The sequence below is a fragment of the Camelina sativa genome, chromosome 17 (assembly GCF_030686135.1).
Source record: "Camelina sativa cultivar CO46 ecotype springtype chromosome 17, ASM3068613v1".
Classification (NCBI taxonomy): domain Eukaryota; kingdom Viridiplantae; phylum Streptophyta; class Magnoliopsida; order Brassicales; family Brassicaceae; genus Camelina; species Camelina sativa.
In genome coordinates this window covers 23,360,283-23,384,139 of record NC_141896.1, presented here as the reverse complement: position 1 = coordinate 23,384,139, position 23,857 = coordinate 23,360,283, and the positions used below count along the sequence as shown (strand labels likewise).

The following is a 23,857-nucleotide window of genomic DNA, read 5'->3' as shown; positions in this document are numbered from 1 at the left end:
CACATTAAAAGTAAAAGTATTACCTCAAACGTCACCGGAATTTCTCATCACCGGAGAAGATGAACGTCTTCTTTGTTACTGACACGAATTCGTCTTAAAATCGGAACCCTAATTGAAATGTGAAATGTGACCATTGCTCTTATACCCCTCAAGAATTCTTATTTTAAAAATAACACTTTAAAAAATAATCATTATAAATTAATAATATATCATGGTACCAACATAACAACCTACCAAATTCTATGTTTTCTTTCTTACTTAATTACACTGAAAATAATATTAATAAAAAAATAAAATGGCGTCTCTCTTTGAGGGCGATCCTGAGGGCGATCCTGAGGGCGATCCTGAGGGCGATCCCTCTGGAATTTGCTTCCGTTTCTTTTCTTCGATTTGGAGTTTGTTTCCGACCGATAAACTCTGTTTTTTTCATCTTTGGGGTTTTGTCGGCGGTTTAAGTCTGTCAGTTTCTTATGACAGTTATCTGTCTCCTTCTTTTATGGGAGATAACCGTTTCCTAAAACCGCCATGGATCAAAACCTATAAATGTAACCTTCTCCCCCGCCTTTTTCAGATCTCTTTACCCGTTTCTGTTACAGTGTTCTCTTCTAAGCGACTCACAATGAGTGATTTCCTGAGAAAATCTGTCCAAGATTTGGATCTGGGAATTGATGATGCTCCGATTTCCTTCCCCACTGAATTCAGTTCTCGTGCCGCTTCGGTGAATCGATTCTCGATAGTCGTTACTCCGGTGAACCCCCGCAAGCAAAACCTTCGGGCTTTAATTGGCCAAATGCCTCGAATTTGGGGCTTTCCCGATGCCTGCGTTGGACGGTTAATTGACGGTGGTAGAGTATTGTTTCGCTTTCAATCGGAGGAATCCATGGACTTGGTTTTGCGACGCGGTCCTTGGTCCTTCAATGACTGGATGATCACGACACATCGCTGGTACCCTAACATTGGCGAGAACGATATGAAGATCATTCCCTTCTGGGTACAAATCCAAGGTATTCCCACTCTCTATTTAACGAATGTTACGGCTAGGTGGGTTGGCTATAGAATTGGATATGTTACGGATGTAGATTATGATGAGAATGTCAACCAAGTGGGGGCGGTAAGGGTTAGGATAGCCTGGAATATTGATGATCCTTTACGTTTTCAGAAGAACATAAACTTTGTTCTTGATGAAAACACTGTGATCAAGTATAGATATGAGCGCCTTATGAATTTCTGTACTAAGTGTGGATCACTTAAACACGATGCAAAAGAATGTACTTTAACCTTCGATAACAATGACCCACCGGGGTCTGATGATGAGGATGATGATGATCATCAATTCGACATACAAGACAACATGTCTGAATCTGATACTCTGCCATCAGTGGACCCTGCGACCCTTATCCCTGGCCTCCAAATGCCACCACCAAAAACTGTTGGTCATGGACAAGTTACACACACCATGTCTTCATCTTCCATTCCAAGCGTTTTTGAAGATACAGAACTCACAGCAGAGAGGATTCGCTATCTCCATGCTAAGTACTTGAGGAAGACTGAGGGTACAACCGCAGCGGGAGGGCTTCTAGACAAGACTTCCAGTGATGCTCAATCGGAGTTTGCATTCTTGAAGCGCAAGAGGGTCAGGTTTGAAACAGCTTTTAACAGAGCCGAGGCTGCAGATGAGTTGACGGTCCTGTGTCAACTCAGGAAGAAAGGAAAACGGGAGGTTTCTGTGGACTCGTGTTCAGTTAACAAGGGATTCGACGGAGGCGCGGGGGGCCCGGTACCCCCAGATCCAATATGAGAGTCGTCTCCTGGAACTGTCAGGGCTTGGCTCAGTCGCTGACTTCTTCTCGTTTATCTAAACTATGTTTTTCTTCTAAGTGTGATATTCTCTTTCTTTCTGAAACTCTTAATAACTCTGGATTTGTAACTAAAGTAAAGGATGATCTAGGATTTGATGATGTTTTAATTCAGCCCCCTCAAGGAAGGAGTGGTGGCTTAGCGTTAATGTGGAAGAAGAATGTGTCTTTGTCCTTGGTTTCTAAGGATGAACGACTCATTGATGTTGTTGTAACTATTAATAATACTCTTTTCCACTTGTCTTGTGTGTATGGCCATCCTACACAAAGTGAGAGACATTTCCTTTGGGAAAGATTTGAACAGATAGCTCTAGATCGTAATGCACCATGGATCTTAATTGGTGATTTTAATGAAATTACATCAAATGCGGAAAAACTAGGTGGACCTGAAAGAGCTGAATGGACTTTTCGAGATTTTCGCCATATGATATCTATGTGTGACCTACAAGATATCAGATCTAGGGGGAATAGATTTTCTTGGGTAGGAGAAAGGTATTCTCACACTGTGCAATGCTGTATAGACAGAGCGATGATGAACACTGCGGGAGCAGCTTCTTTTCGAAATGCGGAAGCACATTTTTTGGAGTATGCGGGTTCAGATCACAAACCGATACTATTACATTTGAACAACAACAATAATCAACGAAGAAGAACTTTTTATTTTGATAAGAGACTATGTAATGTTCCTGAGTTTCAAGAGGTTGTTCATCAAGGTTGGTCTGGCGGGAATGAAAATGAAGACATATCTATCAACACCAGGATTTCTAACTGCAGAAAGGCAATGGCTGATCTAAAAAAACGCTCCCAGCTTAATGCTGATGAAAGGATTAAATCTTTACAGTCACAACTGAATAAAGCTATGGAAAGTGGTTTACGTGTGGATCGTATACGCATTCCTCAGTTACATGTGGATTTGACTAAGGCCTACAAAGACGAGGAGATACATTGGAAACAAAAAAGTCGTAACCAGTGGATGCATGAAGGGGACAGAAACACGAGTTTTTTCCATGCCTGTGCCCAAACGAGAGCTGCAAAAAACAATCTCATGTCGATTTTTGATGAGGGAGGAAATATAATCCGGGGTGATAAGAACATTGGCGACCATGCCCAAAAGTTCTTTTCGAATCTATACTCAACAAATGGAAATTTTGTTTCACCTCGGGAATTTGCAGATTTTGAATCACAGGTAACAGCAGAGATTAATGACGATCTGACTAGAGAGTTTAGTGATGAAGAGATATACAAAGCGGTTAGTCTTATTGGGGATGACAAAGCTCCAGGACCCGACGGCTTAACCGCACGTTTCTATAAAACATGTTGGGATAAGGTCGGCAAGGATGTTATACAAGAAGTGAAAAACTTCTTTGATACCTCTGTAATGAAACAGAGTATCAACCAGACGAATATTTACATGATTCCGAAGATAGACAACCCTATTACTCTTTCAGATTTTCGACCAATCGCACTATGTAACGTTTTATATAAGATAGTCTCGAAGTGTTTAGTTCACAGGCTCAAACCTCACCTTGATAATATTGTTTCCGAGGCCCAGGCAGCCTTTATTCCAGGCCGTTTAATACAAGACAACGTGATGATAGCACATGAACTAATGCATAGTTTAAAGGTTCGTAAGCGTGTTTCTCAGTCCTATATGGCAGTGAAAACAGATGTGAGCAAAGCTTACGACAGGGTAGAGTGGAACTCGAAACAACACTAAGACTTTTTGGTTTCTGTGATAAATGGATTGGCTGGATCATGGCTACCGTAAGATCTGTTAACTATTCAGTACTGATTAATGGAGCTCCGTATGGAAACATCATACCTCAGCGTGGAATCAGACAAGGGGATCCTTTATCCCCGTATCTCTTTATTCTCTGTTCAGATATTCTAAGTCATTTGATAAAATCTAAAGTATCTGATAAGGAAATCAAAGGGATTCAAATCGGACTTGGGGTTCCTCGAATCACACATTTACAGTTTGCAGACGATTCACTCTTTTTCTGCCAAGCAAACAGAAAGAACTGCCAGGCTCTACGAGATGTTTTTGACGTTTATGAGTATTACTCGGGTCAGAAGATAAATACGTCAAAATCAATGATCACATTTGGATCCCGGGTCTATGGCTCAACACAAGATCGACTTAAACAAATTTTAAACATTGCTAACCATGGAGGAGGCGGTAAATATTTGGGATTACCAGAGCAATTTGGACGCAAGAAAGGAGAAATGTTCAACTTCATTATAGATAGAGTCAAGAAACGAACATCTAGTTGGACAGCAAAACGATTATCCCCTGCAGGAAAAGAGATTATGTTAAAATCAGTAGCTGTATCCATGCCAGTGTATGCGATGTCGTGTTTTAAACTACCAAAAGGCATCACTACTGAGATAGAGTCTCTTCTTATGAACTTCTGGTGGGAAAAGAATTCAAATAAAAGAGGTATACCATGGATTGCATGGAACAAGCTCAAACTATCAAAAAAAGAAGGAGGATTAGGTTTTCGAGATTTGGAAATGTTCAATAATGCTCTACTAGCCAAACAGGCATGGCGGCTAATTCAACATCCAGATTCCCTATTTGCAAAGGTGATGAAAGCTCGTTATTTAAAGATGACACGGTACTGGATGCAAAAGCTTGTAAGAATCAATCATATGGTTGGTCTTCATTATTAGTAGGGCTCAATCTCATCAAGAAAGGCACACGTTACATTGTTGGTAATGGAAAATCTATTCGGATTGGTGTTGACAATGTACTACCATCTCACCCACCGAGTCCTGTAACGCCTTTGTCACCAGTTCAAAATCTCACTTTAGATCATCTTATTGGTGAACTGCACCAACCTCGGGACTGGAATACCACAAAAATTGCATCAATGCTCAATCAAGAGGATGGTCAGCTTCTACAAAAACTCCATCTCTCTATTGTGGAGAAAGAGGATAAACTAATATGGAACTATTCTCCCTCCGGTGAATACACAGTGAAGTCGGGATACTGGTTATCAAGACATGATCCTCACGCAGTTGATATGAATCCATTACATATCCATGGTTCTAAGGATCTCAAACACAAGATATGGCGACTTCGTTTAATGCCAAAAATTAAGCATTTTCTATGGCGTGTACTCTCTCGGGCGCTTCCAACAACTACTCGTTTGAGAACAAGAGGTATGATAATAGAAGCTATCTGTCCTAGATGTCGACAAGAGGATGAAACAATACTTCATGCTCTCTTCACATGTCCTTTTGCGAAAATGGTGTGGCGTACATCCAATACACCTTTATTAGACATCCATAATCTAGAGCAAGATGCAGAGGAAAATCTATCAAACATCATCAATCAATCGCTTCAACAAAACTCAAACATTTTCGAGTCTTTGCTCCCCTTCTGGCTGCTTTGGAGGATTTGGAAGGCTAGAAATAACTCTATCTTTAACAATTATCGTGAAGGGGCTTCTAAAACAGTTTTGCTCTCGGTTGCTGAAACAAAGGAGTGGATAAACATTACAACAGACTCGGAACATCAACAAAACAGAAATTTGTCTGGTCAAAATTCAACAGCCTGGATCCCGCCAGTTTTTCCATTAAAGAAGTGTAATTTTGATGCAGGATTTGATATTGTAAATCATACGGTCATTGGAGGTTGGATCATTAGAGATCATCGGGGTCAGGAATTAGTTTGGGGCGCAAAGAAACTAACTGATGCAGAAAATTCACTGGAAGCGGAAGCAAAAGCTTTAGTTTTGGCTCTCGAACAAACATGGCACCAAGGATATGATGCAGTTATTTTTGAGGGTGATAATGAATCTCTGTACAAGCTAATTAGTGGCACTTTAAAGAATGCAGCTCTTTCAAATCTACTGCAGGACATACAATTGTGGGCATCAAAGTTTAATTTCTGTGATTTTAATTTTACTAAAAGGGAACACAACAATGTTGCTCATACATTAGCAAAGTTCGGTTGTAGAGATTCTGAATTCTATATTGAGTCTGTAATGGTCCCAAATTGGTTACGACCTCATTTTTGTAATGACATTTCCTAAAGCAATATAAATTCATTTGAGTAAAAAAAATAAAAAAAATAAATAGAAATTGTAATGGGCCGGCCAGTTGTGGCCCAATGGTTGACAAAAAAAAAATAATAAATAGAATGGGGTCATCATACATATTACTCTAAAACATGTCCATCGTCAGTTACATTTTATTTCAAATTGAATATAAAAATTACAATAAGAAAAATGCTCTAATTAGTAATGTATTCCTTAAAATAAAAACTAGGTTCGTATTCGTGCTACATCACAAAAATGGTATTTATAAAATAATTAATGTGATATTTGATCTTAAAAGTAGCTTGTTGTAACTTTAAGTGGTCAACGAAGTTGAGTAAAATATTTCATATTTAAATGCAATGTTAGAAATGGATGCATAAAAAGTCCACAAAATTAAATACTTTTCCACAAAATTACTTTTATTTTTAAAAAATTAACCTTAAAAAGATCCATTAAATGTAATTTCATGTTTAAGATAGTGTAACGTATTGTGTATAATCTACATATGTGTACGATTTGGAACTTGATTATGTAATATTTTTTATGTTAGACATCTTTTGCTCTTGAACGTACTCATCTAGAATTTGATATCCTTTTAATGTTATTGGTTAAAATAATTTCATGTTTAAAATAGTTTAGTTTCTTTTAACGAGTGAAATGTTGGATCGAAAATGAGACAGGGTACATGAATTATCCACAATATTTTATGTTTTGAACATAAGACATACGTTTATATAAAAATCTTACTATTTGTTGTTTTTATTTTGTTAACTGTAAAAGTTATAAATTAGTTGATATTAATTAGTATATTTACTTATTTTAAAATTAATATATTTACTATTATATTTTAGTTTTCGTGTTGAGTTTGTTGAATATTCTAAGTTCGACATGCAATGACCCATTAGACCAATAGGAGTAGATTAGATATATTTAGTATGTCATTGCAAACTAAACAAAAAACCAAACAAACTAAATTAGATAATGTTAAAGATTAACAAGAAACCAAACAAACTAAATTATGCCTTTGTAAATCATAATTTACTAAACAAAAAACCAAACAAACTAAATTAGATTAACAAATTCTTTAAGAGAAGATGAAAAATAATTGTACGTTTAAGATTTTTCGTAATGAAGTTTGCTAAGACATACTAAATATATTTGCAAATCTCAGTTTGATAAAATTAACTATACATATATATATATATATATAATTACTTATTACTATAGGCGATTATTTACATAAACTCAGAATTGTTGATGAAGTCTACAATTAATAGTGCTATATATATATATATATATATATAATTTAGTTGTTATAGTGCTGACTTTATAAATTAAGGTGCTATACATATAGATATATTTTTATATACATTTTTTTTGAATTTACTATGTGTATCTTCATTCATTTTTTAAAATTCAGAATTTAAGTTGTGTTGCTACGTACATAGTTTTAATGTTTTTTTTTTATAAATATTTAGATTGAACTATAATAAATAATAAAATTTGTTTTTATTGAATCTATGTAACATCCACAAACCGAATTCTCGGTTTAGGGGTGCATCGGTCGATGCAATAGATGCATCGGTCGATGAAAGTTCGGTTTTCTCGGTCGAGTTTTAAGTTAAACGCTGCGTTTTGGGTTTAGGAAAAACCCTTAAACTCGAGTTTTGTCTCTTTCAACGAGGTTGGTCGTTTTTGAGAGAAAACAAAAGAGAGAAAAGGTACTTGAGTGTTCTTGAGGATTTTTGGTGATTTGAGACTGTTCCTGTAGAGATCTGTAGCTGAGATCGTTGTAGGAGCTTTCTAGGAGCGTTGTTTTGCTTGTTTAAGGTTCATAATCTTCTTGGCAAAGGTAACTGCATGACCATGGCTTATCTAATCTAGAGATCTCTCTGATTTGCTTGTTATGTGTTGTTAGGCTTGTTAGATTGTTATTTGGGACATTAGGAAGCTTTGTTGTGGCTTGGGATCGAGTTTTGTGGTTGTAGGAACGAAGATCCAGCGAGAAGCTTTGGGGAAAACACGATGCTCGGCATTGCATCGATCGATACATTTTGTGTGTCGGTCGATGCAAGTGCGAGGACGGCTAAAACCTAGGGTTTTTGTGTTATGTTGAGCATGCGTCGGTCGATGTAGTGCGAGTGTCGATCGATGCAAGTGCATCTAGCATCGGTCGATGCAACCTTGTGTCGGTCGATGCATCCCCATCTGGTGTCGGTCGATACATGTTGGTGTCGGTCGATGCAGAGTCCTGGTTTGTTATTGTTGATTGTTGGTTGATGGTTAGAGATGTCTCTATTGCTTGTGTGTATAGCCCAGTAGATGGTAGGATTGCCTTATTGAGTGTTTATAAAATACTCATGCATTGCAATTTGTGTTTGTGGTGCAGGTAAAGGCAAAGTGTGATCGTGGAATCAAGGCAATGAAGAGGAGGATGGACTCGATTGGTTGTTGTCTGGCATTGCTAGGTTGCTAGAGTTGAGTCATTAGAAACATTGTTAGGTTTCTGGTTCTATGATTTGTGATGTTTAGTATTTGGATATTGATTATGTTATAATACTGGTTATTATTCTATTGGTTATTGGATTATTGGATATTTATTGGTATTGTTATTTTCGCTGTTGTTTGTGATTGTGGTTAGGTGGCTAGTGGGTATGAGACCACTAGTTGTAGTTTATTATTATTATTATTATTATTATTATTTTTTATTATGCAAAAAAAAACGAGTCGGGTCGTTTCAATCTAAATATATATATATTTAAAATTTTGTCCCCCATGTTGGTCGGGGATCTCTCGAAGCTTATCTTCAACATACAAGACATCAAAAGATCTTCAACCCTTTGCAAGCCTCTCAAAGTTGTGCATCTTGTTGGAAGACTCATGTAGTCTATTTTACCTTTTATGTTTCCGTGTGCTTTTAAGTTGTATGAACATTCCTATTTTGAGGCTCTAGTTATCATATACATAAAAATAAGGTTTCACTCTCTTCTTATTGGTCTATTTAGTATTTATTTTTTAAAAAATATTAATTATTTACAATTAAATAAAAATATAGTAATGTACATTAATCTATACTTTAAATCTACACTTTACTACTAAATCGTAACTGAAATTATATTAATTATGAATTGACTATTTTTCCATTTATTTCCATTCAGACACACTATAAATCATAATTATAAATCCTATAATTAATTTATTTTAGAAATATAATTTTCATCTCTTGAAATTATATAAATAACCATTCTCATATCATCATCCACCTCATTTACCTGGTTATAAAAATATTGAAAAATATATGAGCTTTTATATATGTCATGTGGTTGGGGTTTTTACCAAAACATGCAGCCTACGTTCGAACACATGGATATGTCATATGTCTTGACACGTTCACGTACAACTCGAAGTTAATTCTACATAAATTTGTTGGTTCTATTGTCACTTTCCTAGTTTCTGATAACTTATTACATACCTCAAAGATAAGTATGCATATCAATCAATCCACACACTTTTTAGATATACATCATATCGGTATCCCTATTTTTATTTTATTTTTGTCATTATGTTTATTGATATCGATCTTATACATTATTTTTTTTTTGTCAGGTGGATATCTACATAATTATACGGTACAAATATGTATATTATATATATACATGCATGTGTGCTACAAAATAATGCAAAAATGTATGTTTCTATATACAAATACTGTATTAAGACATAATAGTGATACGAATCCATTAAATATATGGGGACCGGCCCTGAATATACCTATGTAAGGATGCCATGCGTTTGCATGTGGTATCTTTGAGAAAAGGACATGCAGAACCAAAAAATATATATGAAAATATAGATTCTATATTTTAAGGTATCACTCATCGGATGAAATTTGGTTGATAAAACTAATTATCTTTTTTTCTTTCTTAGTTTAATAAAAGAAAAATGAAACTGATGTATTTGGTATCTATCTAGCTTAATATATTGTAAATTTTTGAATAGGGAAGAGAGAAACATACGAAGAATGACGATGGCAGCAACCCATTGGCCTGAGTTAGAACGAATAGAGGGACGACCATAGAAATCCACAGTCCCATCTCTTGTTTCTTCATCTCCTTCTTTCTTCTTCATCGTCTGCATTCTCATTTACATTTGATTTGATTAATTTCTACACACATGTCAACTGTTATACCTGTTTAATAATATTCTCTATTTGTATCTACCAACTTTTGTCCCTCTTGATACAAAGAGATTCTTACGTTCAATAGTTTTTGTGTTTGGAACTTGACTAAAAACGTTTTTCTTTTCTTCTCTTTTTCGAACTTGTTTGTGCATTGCCACGTATTCGTTTTGTAGACACAATTTTCAAGATTATTTGGATTTATTCTCGACTTTAAATTTGCAGTACAACCAAATATATATACTTATAAGAGTTAGAAAATAATATTCTTTTCTTTTCTTTTCCTAGAACTTAACTAAAAGCTAATATATTAGACCACCATATCTTAAATTTTAAATATTTTATTTATTTTGTCTATGTTCTTGTATGGGTTCAAAACTTATGGTATGAGTGTGCTTATATATTTTGTTAAATTTATCTTATATTTTGTTCAGTTTTTTAGTTTTTTAGTTTTTTTTTTTTTAGTTTTTTTTAATGCATTTCTTCCTTCCTTCTTTGTCTTCTTATTATTTTTAATTTTTAATTACATATGTATAATAAAAGTTTGGTGACTGTAAAAAACAATTATCGATGCAGATTCAATAATACTAATTTTTATCAAAGTCTAATGAAGGAATCAAGATAAAGAAATTATCTTCATTCATGTATGTTTATTTTATTTTATTTTAAAAGTATGCAATGTTTTAACAAAATAAATTATTATAATAGAATTATTAAATCACAATTTTTAACTCTCTCTTACCTCCAAAAAATTTGTAATACATTATTTTTGTATACTCATCATTATATTTAGTTCTTGTGATCCAAAATATAATTACATAAAGGTTATTATAATGTTTATTTAATTCAAAATTTGTAATTTAATGATTTTCTATATAAAAAAAAAAATTTGATATTCCATTTCCAAAATTTTACTACAAAGAGGACTTTATTAGAATTTAACCAAGCAATATAGCTTAAATTAAGGTGAATATAAAAGAGATTAAAAATTAAATTAATCTTTGAGATTTTTATTGTATTTCATATGTTTATAAGGTTCTCTCTTTATTGGTCCATTTAACATTTAATTTCTAAAAAAATAATATTCACTTTTAATTAAATAAAAATATAATAATATACATTAATCTATACTTTAAATCTACACTTTACTACTAAATTGTGATTGAAATTACATTAATTATGAATGAACTATTTTTTTCATTCATTTTCATTCAAACACACTATAAATTATAATTGTAACTCTTCTAATAAAATTATTTTAGAAATGTAACTTCCATCCCTGGAAATCCTATAAATAACCATTCTCACATCATCATCCATCATATATCAAATTTTAAATATTTTCTTTGTTTTGTTTATGTTTTTACATTGGTTCAAAACTCATGGTAAGAGCGTGATTATATATTTTGTTAGGGCATCCTTAATGGGAGAACTTTTTTTTTGTGTTCTTAGATTAAATATATAGTGAAAATAATCTAAGATCAGTTGTTAAGATCATAGGTAAAAAAAAATGGGAGAACTAATTTTAGTGTTCTTAGAATAAAAATATAGTGAAAAAACATTGTAAATAAAATGTAAAAAAAAAAACAAACATACAACTCAGTCAAAAACAAACACAAACGTTCAGGCCACAACTCAAAATCCCAAACCTTGGCGAAGTGAAAAAATCAAGATTTTTGCTCTTGTTGTTGTTGTTGTTGAGCCTTGAGTTTCTCGAGCTATTGGAGCCATGTAAAGGAGGAGATTCATGGAGTTCAGCTTTTCCCTTCAATACAAAATAGAATCGTTTCAGCAACACTCGCTAAGATATTCAAAACTATTGCTACATAGACCTTTTAACAATCACACTGGGACAATGTTACCCGTATCTTACCCTTCAGAAGAAAGTAAAATTCCTTGAAGCACTGATTTAAGTGCTCTCGCAGCTGTGGCTGCAATGCACATAAGGAATCCAAACAGGTGAAAGCTTGGCTCACCCTGAGACAACCAGAAATTAAGAAATGTCAAACAGAGAAAATCATACACCTATATAAATAAAAGGAAGCACTCAGAGAAATAAAGAAGATATCAGAGGACGCAAACACACCACACAGAGAAAGAACAAAACTTTCCGCTAATCAAACATTATGAGTAACAAATGATCATAAGGTGAAGAGAGGATGAGTGAAACACAGAATTCAACTAATCCAAGCATAAAACAATCCAAACAAATTCTAATGTAAAACGTAATTCAACAATGTCAGAGCTTAAGAGCTCTTATCATTGGCCATAAAATGAAACTGAACCAACCATATTAAGCTCATAATGATATCTAAGCTTCTTCCACCAAAATTACACCTATGATGGCAACATATGAATTGAATCAACAAGAGCAATTCAAACTCTAATTCATACTTCTACTTCACAAATATAACAACCTCTCTAAGAATCCATCAAAACCATCTCAATTCCATCAAAATGCAAATACTTTAAAAAGGATTCAACTTGAAGAGTGTTAGAGAGAATTACCTCACTAGCAATAACAACACCAGTGACAACAGGGACAAGAGTGAAGTAAGTCAACCAAGCCTCCCTCATTAGAGCCATGACCAAGCTCAGTTTGTGCATAACACCCAATAATCTGCATCTTATTCGCCAGCGACAACCACTTCTGCTGCTGCTCCTCAGTGCCCTGCCCTTTAATAACAGGCACAAACATTCCCTACAGAACAAAAAATTAAAAACATGAATCAAATAATCGATTGAGATTTGGTTTCGATTTGCCAAAAGCCGGACAAAGGAAACGACGGAGACAACGACGGAGAGAAGGATGGAATAGGATGAAACTAACTTCTCTCCTTTCGATTTTGGTGTTTCAATTGCCGGAAAACAAAGCTTCGGCGGCGACTATGGCGACAACGAAGCTGTCGCCGTTTTCGCAAGAGAAACAAACCCTACACGATTTCGTGCGAATGAAAGAAATGAAAAAATTTGCCTTCTCATTTTTTTTTCGACCAATCAGAAGAGAGGAAGAATATTAGAACAGCCTTTGGATCAGTTCTGAACCAAGATCAATATTTTTGATCTAAGCCCACTGTTACATTTTTTTTATTATTTAGTTGGGCTTAGAACAGGGGAAAAGTTATCCCGTTAAGGATGGCCTTAGATACTCCTCAGATATCAAATAGTGATCCAGCATCAATTTCTCAACCTCCAAGAATGGATACTCCTCCTCTTAATCCAGAGGAAATAGCGGCTGCTTCTCCTTACTTTCCAGATTTCAAAGCTGAAAATGTTCAATACTTTGCAATACCAATACCAAAACGGGCGTCAAATCTCAGAATACAATCCTCAAACTGCTCTAATGTGACTCCATCCGATGATCATTAAAGCACTTCAAAAAAAAGAGAGAGAATTTCGTGTTTTTTGGGTTTAAGAAACAAGTTTTTAGAGTTGACCATGTCCTCTCCCACTTATTAAACCTCGAGCCCAACACTTTCTCTTCTTTCACTTTTTTGTTTGGTGATGATTATTAAAATTAAATGACACCACTTAAAATCACTCTCACACGTTTAAAATTTTTAAAATTTTAAGTTTCTGACAGACGTAATACGTTGAAGCGACGTATTTGAAGCGTCATATTTTGTTTGATTTGTGTGAGGCAGTTTGTGGTCAAAAGCTGGCTCTTAAATGAGACTAAGGGTCTGAATGGTGACCACATATTTGGTTGTGCGGGGAAAACAGTTTTAGAGTACGGTACGGATCAACTGCAGTATATGCGGTTTGCGGTACAAGTGCGGTTTATACAAAATAAGCGGTACACAATAAAATTTGATTGGTGAAAAAAACTATTTGCAGTTTACAATAGAATGTTTGAATGGTAAAAATGCAAGAAACAATACAAATTACAAATTATAGATAAAATTATCAAAGTACATGGTGAAACCCTTTTTTTTTTTTTTGTAAAAATGGTGATATATTACATATTATATGTTTATATAGATAATTTTTTATAATAAATAACTATATATAGTTATATAATAAGTATATTTATCTATTTACAAATGAAATATATAACACAAATAACGCAAATTACGTAGTTGTTTTCTGAATGGTGTAAAATTCAGTTTTTCGAAAACCACACTTCCAATTACGCACTTGATATGTCACCATTCATGACCTAAGATTACCACATCCACGAAGACATTAAGAACGGTTGGATTATCAGAATGCAAAACAGTTAGAATAGTTAGGTGTTTTACTCTCTCCTTATTGGTCCAATTAGCTTTTAGTTTTTTTTAAAAATATTATTTATTTATAATTAAATAAAAATATAATAATGTACATTAATCTATACTTTAAATCTACACTTTATTACGAAATCGTAACTGAAATTATATTAATTATGAATTGACTATTTTCTATTTATTTTTACTCAAACACACTATAAATCATAATTGTAACTCCTCTAGCTAATTTATTTTAGAAATGTAAATTTCATCTCTTGAAATAATATAAATAACTATTCTCACATCATCATCCACCATATCTCAAATTTTAAATATTTTCTTTGTTTTGTTTATGTTCTTGCATGGGTTTAAAACTCATGGTAAGAGTGTGCTTATATATTTTGTTAGATTTATCTTATATTTTTTTCAATTTTTTTTAATGTATTTCTTCCTTCCTTCTTTGTCTACTTATTATTTTCTATTTTCAGTTTTGTATAATAAAATATTCTAGAAATGTAACTTTCATCCCTTGAAATCCTATAAATAATCATTCTCACATCATCATCCACCATATCTCAAATTCTAAATAATTTATTTGTTTTGTTTATGTTTTTGTATGGGTTCAAAACTCATGGTAAGAGTGTGATTATATATTTTATTAAATTTATCTTATATTTTGTTCAGTTTTTTTTTTTTTTTTTTTTTTTTTTTTTTTTTTTTTTTATATGCATTTCTTCATTCCTTTTTTGTCTTCTTATTATTTTTAATTTTCAATTACATATGTATAATAAAATATTGGTGACTGTAAAAAACAATTATCGATGCAGATTCAACAATACTAATTTCTATCAAAGCCTAATGAGGGAATCAAGATAAAGAAATCATCTTTATTCATGTATATTTATTATTATTATTTTTTTAAATATGCAATGTTTTAACAAAATATACTAATATAATAGAATTATTAAATCAAATTTTTTAACTCTCTCTTACCTCCAAAAAATTTGTAATACATATTTTTTGTATACTCATCATTATATTTAGTTCTTGTGATCCAAAATATAATTACATAAAGATTATTATAATGTTTATTAAATTCAAAATTTATAATTTAATGATTTTCTATATATATAAAAAACAATTTGATATTCCATTTCCAAAATTTTACTACAAAGAGGAATTCCTTAGAATTTAACCTAGCAATATAGTTTAAATTAAGGTGAATATAAAAGAGATTAAAAATTAAATTAATCTTTGGGATTTTTATTGCATTTCATATGATTATAAGGTTCTCTCTTTATTTGTCCATTTAGCATTAAATTTCTAAAAAAATAATATTTATTTTTAATTAAATAAAAATATAATAATGTACATTAATCTGTACTTTAAATCTACAGTTTACTATTATATTGTGACTGAAATTACATTAATTATGAATGGACTATTTTTTCCATTCATTTTCATTCAAACACACTATAAATTATAATTGTAACTCTTCTAATAAAATTATTTTAGAAATGTAACTTCCATCCCTTGAAATCCTATAAATAACCATTCTCACATCATCATTCATCATATTTCAAATTTAAAATATTTTCTTTGTTTTGTTTATGTTTTTACATTGGTTCAAAACTCATCATGGTAAGAGTGTGATTATATATTTTGTTAGATATTCCTCAGATATCAGATAGTGATCTAGCACCAATTTTTCAACCTCCAAGAGTGGATACTCCTCCTCTTAATCCAGAGGAAATAGCGGCTGCTTCTCCTTACTTTCCAGATTTCAAAGCTGAAAATGTTCAACACTTTGCAGTACCAATATGAAACGACCGACCTTTTTTTTTTTTTTTAATAAATAATAATAATAAATATAACTACAACTAGTGGTCCCATACCCACTAGCCACCTAACCACCACCACAAACATCAGCGGAAAATAACAACACCAACATAATATCCAATAATACTCCAATAAAAACCAATAACCATAATCATCAACAATAATCAATCCAAGCAACAAGAAACAAGGAACCAGCAACCTAGCAATGTCTCTAATGACCCAACTCTAGCAACCTAGCAATGCCAGACAACATCCAATCGAGTCCCTAGAACATCCTCCTCTTCATTGCCTTGATTCCACGATCACACTTTGCCTTTACCTGCACCACAAACACAAATTGAGATGCATGAGTATTTGATAAACACTCAGTGAGGCAATCCTCCCATCTACTGGGCTATACACACAAGCAATAAGATCTCTACATGCCACAAACAACAACCAATAAAAAAAACCAGGCAATATACAAAGCATGCGACGTCCATCGTAACTGAACAAGGGGTGTCGACCGACACCAGATGGTGTCGATCGATGCTGAACATCTGGTGTCGACCGACACCAAACTGGTGTCGACCGACACCCTGCCCGACACTCCCGGAAACCCTAGTTTGCATCGACCGACACCTCCACATGGCATCGTTCGACACTCGCTAAAGTCCCGAGCCGTCCTCGCGTTGGTGTCGACCGACACCCCAACTGGTGTCGACCGACACCGATGCCGAGCAGCGATTTCCCCTCGATCAGAAACTCCGAATCTCGCCTCCAAGCTTCTCCAATCCGCTCCTTGCACTCCCAGAAGCCAAACCCAGCCCAGACAGCAACAAAATATCATAGAGAACTCAAAGAAACAACCACATAAGCACCAAATCACATAGAATCTAGAGATCTTAGCTTAGATAAGCCATGGTCATGCACTCACCTCTTTGCAGGAAGTTTCTGACCAATAAGGACGAATTCCGTCACTCCTAGCAAGCTTTTAACACCTTCCCAGCCTTAGATCTCCCAAGAACAGCAAGAAAATCTCACAAAAACTCCCAGGAACTCAAGAACAAAGCTTTCCTCCTCTTTCTCTCTGTTTTTGACAAAAGCGGCCAAGAGAGGAGAAAAACTCGAGCTCCCTCCTTAAAAACCCGAGCTAGGGTTTCCCCTAAACCAACTCCGCAAACCGGACAATTAAAATTGAACCGACCAAACCGGGCACAACTGGTGTCGATCGATGCCTCACTAGAAGGTGTCGATCGACACCCTTACCAAAATACCAAAAATTGGTTTGCGGGTGTTACAATTCTCCCCCACCAAACTAGATTCGTCCTCGAATCTCAAACAACCATCAGTCAAGGACTCCCGTGCAACCGTCTCCACGGCCCGCACTCCTCCGACTGATCTACAGAAGGTCACCTCTAGGCGATAGACTCACGCTCCAGGCGTCATTTGCTCTTGACTTTTTGGACTTTCCTTACTCATAGGCCTAGACCTTGAGTTTCATCGGCTCATCATCAGACCTAAGTCTGCATGCCACTGTTGGCTCCTCATCAGGCCTAAGCCCGCATGCCATAATATATAAGGAAAAGCCCAAACTCGTCTCTCGGGTTGCCACCCTACAACGCGCCCCCGGATCGTCATCCGAAGTCGATATACCAACCATACTCCCGAGCCACAAAGTCTCTGAATATAGCAGTACTAGGAGAACCTAAGTCCCCCAAGAGTCGCGAGCAAACGATTCTGAACACGTCTGAGTCCTATCCCTACCCAGGTTTCCTTCCCGTGGCTCGCGTAGAAACATCTCAATGTCCTACCAACCACATATCCCCTCACCGGGATACCTCATGACCACACAAGGATCATACACACGCCACAAGGGCCGCCACAAAGGCCATCAAAATGTCCTAACGAGGACCGCCACCAAGGCCAAAACAAATGTCCTAAAGAGGACCGCCACCAAGGCCACTCGTCCCGAAGGACCGTCACAAAGACCATCTGTCCCGAAGGACCGTCACAAAGACCGTCTGTCCCGAAGGACCGTCACAAAGACCATCTGTCCCGAAGGACCGTCACAAAGACCATCTGTCCCGAAGGACCGTCACAAAGACCATCTGTCCCGAAGGACCGTCACAAAGACCATCTGTCCCGAAGGACCGTCACAAAGACCATCTGTCCCGAAGGACCGTCACAAAGACACTCTGGCTAAACAGCCCGCCACAAAGGCCAACAATTGGCTAAAAGCCCGCCACAAAGGCCACACAATTGGCTAAAAGCCCGCCACTAAGGCCACACACACTGTCTAAAAAGACCGCCACACACATGCACCCTGACTCGAAAGTCCGCCACAAAGGCCACAAAGCCCCTCCGAGGCTTCCCACCGCTAAAATGGACAAATTCTAACTCCCGTAAAACTTTCCATATTTAGCACTTTCCACTTTTGGAAACTCTTTTTCCAGGAAACTTAACTTTGCAACCCCGCCTCACGGAAACTTTGTACCCCAACACCACCTCATCTTGTTACTGAGTCGCACAACCAACCACCCCAAGCGACCGAGTAACAAGAGAGATGGGCTGGAATACTCCATTCCCGCTCCAGCCACGGATTACAGATGGGACCAGGCTAAACAAGCTCAAGTCGCGGCTTGCTTCTCATACCACTTCTTGAACCTTGCCTTCATCCTTGCCTCAGGCTCCCAAGTCTGCTCCTCAACACCATCACAGTCCCACAGGACTCTCATCAAAGGAATCTTCTTCTTCCGAAGTTCCTTGATCCTCCTCTCGAGAACCCTCACTGGTCTCGCCTCCAAAGTCATGTTAGGCTGAAGATCCTCAGGGATCTTAGCCAACACCTCCTCTCCCTCACGGAGACACTTCCGCAACATAGACACATGGAAAACCTTATGGAATGCACGCATCACCTCAGGTAACTCCAATCTATATGCCACTGGTCCAACCCGCTCAATCACTCTGAATGGACCCATATACCTCGGACTCAACTTAGTCTCTGACAATGACCTGTTCGGACCCCGCAACATGGCCATCTTGAGGTACACTCTGTCTCCTACCTGAAACTCAAGATCTCTCCTCCTCTTATCAGCATAACTCCTCTGCATATCCTGAGCCTCCTTCATGTTCAGCTTGAGAACTCGAATCTTCTCTGAGGTCTCCTGAACAAAACTAGCACCAAACATGCTCCTCTCCCCCACCTGAGTCCAGCATAATGGTGTACGACATGGTCTCCCATACAAAGCCTCATAAGGAGCCATCTTAATACTCCCCTGGTAACTGTTGTTGTAAGCAAACTCTACCAGGTTCAGGTGATCTGCCCAATGGCCACCCCAATCCAACACACACATCCTCAGCAAATCCTCCAGCGTCTGGATCGTCCTCTCAGACTGTCCATCTGTCTGGGGATGATAAGCTGTACTCATATGCATCTTAGTGCCCATCTCTGCCTGAAATGCCTTCCAGAACACCGAAGTGAACTTAGAATCCCTATCAGACACAATGCTCGCTGGCACCCCATGCAACCTGACAATCTCCCTCACATACTTCTTAGCCAAGACCGCTGCTCCATCAGTCTTCTTAATGGCCAGAAAATGTGCTGACTTAGTCAACCAGTCCACAATGACCCAAATAGCATCAAAGGTCCGTGACACTGGCAAACCCACCACAAAATCCATGGTGATCATATCCCACTTCCACTCAGGAATGGGTAAACTCTTCAGTAACCCGCCAGGAACCTGATGCTCAGCCTTCACTAGCTGACACACATCACACCTCGAAACCCAACTAGCCACATCCTTCTTCATCCCGACCCAATGATAGTACCTCTTGAGGTCACGGTACATCTTGGTCGCTCCTGGATGAATGGATAACTTGCTCGTATGAGCCTCTCTCAGAATCTCCTGTCTCAACTCCTCATCCTTGGGCACACACACACGACCGTGCACCAAGATAGTACCATTATCTGAGACCTGATACTCTGAATCCACATCCTTAGAGGCATTCACCAGCCCCAAATCCTTCTCCTGAGCCAACCGCACTCTACTCAGAAGATCTGCTCTATCTACTGCTTCCAAACCCAACGGTTCCTGTGAAACAGCACACAAGCTCAAAGCACTGATCTCCCCTACCAGTGACTCCATCTCCTGCTCCTGAGCCGAAGCTACCCTCTTCCGACTCAGAGCATCTGCAACCGTGTTAGCCTTACCAGGATGATAGGCTATCTCCAAATCATAATCCGCCACAAGCTCCATCCACCGCCTCTGCCTCAAATTCAACTCAGGCTGAGTGAATATATACTTCAGGCTCTTATGATCTGTGAACACCTGCACCTTTGCACCATAAAGATAAGATCTCCAAATCTTCAAGGCAAAAACTACAGCACCCATCTCCAAATCATGAGTAGGATAGTTGTCTTCATGCACCCGCAACTGCCGCGAAGCATAGGCAATCACCTTCCCATGCTGCATCAGAACACAACCCAACCCAACTCTAGATGCATCTGTATAAACCACATAGGGTTCTCCCTGCTTAGGCAAAGCCAACACTGGCGCAGTAGTCAACATCTCCTTCAGGCTTGCAAAGCCTTCCTCACACTCTTCTGACCAGACAAAAGGAACATCCTTCCCTGTCAACTTAGTCATAGGACGTGCTCTGCTTGCAAACCCCTGCACAAATCTCCTGTAATAACCTGCCAACCCAAGAAAACTTCTGATCTCTGTGGCATTCTGCGGTCTAGGCCAATCTCTGATAGCCTGAATCTTCTCTGGATCTACAGAAACCCCCTCTGCAGAAACAATGTGACCCAGAAAGCCCATCTCACGCTGCCAGAAACTACACTTGCTCAACTTGGCAAACAACTTCTGCTCCCGCAGCTTCTCCATAACCGCCCTCAAATGCACTGCATGCTCTTCAGGACTCTTAGAATAAACCAGGATATCGTCGATGAAAATGATGACAGATACATCCAGAAACTCCTGAAACACACTGTTCATCAATCTCATAAACGCTGCTGGCGCGTTAGTCAATCCAAAAGGCATCACCACAAACTCATAGTGCCCATATCTCGTCCTGAAAGCAGTCTTCCTCACATCTGCCTCATCTATCGGTATCTGATGATAACCCGACGCCAGATCTACCTTGGAGAACCAAGTAGCACCCCTCAACTGATCCAACAACTCATCGATCCTAGGAAGAGGATACTTGTTCTTCACAGTGACCCGGTTCAAACCCCGATAATCAATACACAACCTGAAACCCCCATCCTTCTTCTTCACAAACAACACCGGCGCTCCCCACGGTGATACACTAGGACGGATGAATCCCTTACTCAACAAATCTTCTAGCTGCTTCTTCAGCTCTGCCATCTCTGCTGGAGCCATTCTGTAAGGAGCCTTGGATAACGGTGTCGTCCCCGGTTCCAGTTCAATGGTAAAAGGATCTGACCGAGATGGTGGTAATCCCTGCAAAGACTGAAACACATCCTCAAACTCTTCCACTACTGGAATACCGCTAACCGTAGACTTCCCCACTGACTCTGGCATAGATATAGTAACCAGATAAGCCTCACGGCCCTTCTCGATCATCTTCCCAGCCTGAATGGCTGAGATCACGAGACTCCCTGAAGTCGGTCTAATACCCTGAAAAACCAACTTCCCTCCTGGACGCTCAAACTCCACTCTACCCCGATAGCAATCCAAATGCACCATATGCCGATGCAACCAATCCATCCCGAGAATAACATCATACAGCTCCACTGGACTGATAAGCAAATCCGCTGGCCACGACTCTCCTGCGATCTGAATATCAATTCCTCTAGCTCGACCAATCACTCTCAGGAACTCGCCTCCCGCAACTCTGACAACTCCTGCACGCTCACCAGGATCCCCGCTGATCCCCGCACACTCTGCACACTCTGGAGTAATGAAGCTATGCGAAGCTCCAGAATCAAACATAACGTGGGACTTAAACCCGCCCACCAACAAGGTCCCTACACAAACCTCATGTGTTGAGAACCTAACAATTTATCACAGGAACATAAAATCTGACCCTACAAAAATTCACAAAGATTAAGTACCAGAAATTATACCTGTGATCGCCCCGGCACTGGTTCCACCAGTCTCTACTGTCGAGTAAACACGTGGCGCCTGCTCAATCCGTGCCACCTGCTGACCTCCAGGCTGCACCTGCTGCAACGCTGCCACTGCTGCCGGCTGTAGCTTGGGACAAAAAGGCCTAATGTGCCCTGTCTCCCTACAGTGATAACATACCCGAGGCCCCGCAGTCGGAACACTCCTCTTGGGACAACTAGCAACCCTGTGATCCTTGCTCCCACACCCGAAGCAACCCGCACCACTCGGCTTCTGCGTAGCCTCCCACTTCCTCTTGGTTCCCTGAGCATGCCTACCGCCCCTGCTAGAACCACCCTGCTGCTGAGCCTTACTAGGCTGAACTGCTGGAGCAACCGGCACTGACTGTGCCCGGATATCCTCCTCAATCTCTGCTGCAGTCTCCACCAACTCTGCACGCGTAGCATAAAACCTCCCTCTACAGTGAACTCTCAACTCATCACGTAGAGCTCTCATAAACCTCCTAACCTGAGCCTCCTCAGGCTCCATAGCTCGACCCCCATAACACAGAAGCCGACTGAACTCCAAGTCTAGCTCCCGCACTGACCGTGTCCCCTGAGACAACTGAAGGAACTGCACCTCCAACCGATCCAATGCCTCTCTCGGAAAATACTTGCGGTTGAACTCCAAAACGAAGTCAGCCCAAGTCATCTCCCGCTGCACTCTCCTAGCAGCCACAGATCTCCACCACAACTCAGCATCTCCAGTCAAAAAGTAGACCCCTATGTCCACCCAGAACTCCTCAGGACATCTCAAGGTATGGAAGTTGCGTTCCACCCTCGTCCTCCACGCATCCGCAGCAGTAGGATCCACACCTCCCGGAAACTGCTCGGTACGTAACTTACCCATCTCTGACAACATGCTGAGATAACGAGCATGAACTCCCACATCCGCAGCCACTGGCTGCCGCTCCTCCGCCACCACTGGTGGCACTACCTGAGCCTGAGCCGGCACCACAGGTGGTAACCGCTCCAACAACTGTGCTAGCATAGCCACAACGTCAGTACCAAGGACTCCACCCGCTGGGACTCCCACACCCGGGACCCTAGCATCACCGGCCACTGGAGCATCAACACCGCCCCCTCCTGCCACACTCACGGAATCCCCTGGAACATCCTGTGACTCGCCAACACCCTCAGCTGTCACGCTCTGGTCTTCGGTCTCACTAACCACTGGGGCTCTACCCCTACCACGACCACGTCCGCGACCACGTCCGCGTCCACGACCTCGACCAGTCACAGCATCCTCTCTAACCATCTGCACTACCATGAACAGAAGGCTAAGCAAACAATTTCTAATATAACACAGAAACATAAACTCACCGTGGAATCACACACTCGGCTCGAAGAGGATGTTCTAGGACTCCATGCCACACACAATTGACTAACTCACATAATCAATCAAGACATGCAATCCCAAACATCTACAACAGAAACCTAGTGAACCCAAACCTAGAACCGTAAGGGCTCTGATACCAAAATGAAACGACCGACCTTTTTTTTTTTTTTTTTTTTTTAATAAATAATAATAATAAATATAACTACAACTAGTGGTCCCATACCCACTAGCCACTTAACCACCACCACAAACATCAGCGGAAAATAACAACACCAACATA

General features: G+C 38.5%; 1 long non-coding RNA gene and 1 pseudogene across 1 annotated transcript; one reads left to right on the top strand and one right to left on the bottom strand.

The window, feature by feature from the left end:
- Nucleotides 1–619: 619 nt before the first annotated feature.
- Nucleotides 620–5,896, top strand: LOC147924244 (uncharacterized; annotated as a pseudogene).
- Nucleotides 5,897–11,588: 5,692 nt separating this feature from the next.
- On the bottom strand, nucleotides 11,589–12,057 carry LOC147924243 (uncharacterized). The gene is made up of 2 exons (XR_015585978.1): nucleotides 11,953–12,057; nucleotides 11,589–11,844 (listed from the first exon to the last, which is right to left on the bottom strand). It is a non-coding gene; the product is annotated as an uncharacterized LOC147924243 (long non-coding RNA).
- Nucleotides 12,058–23,857: the final 11,800 nt, after the last annotated feature.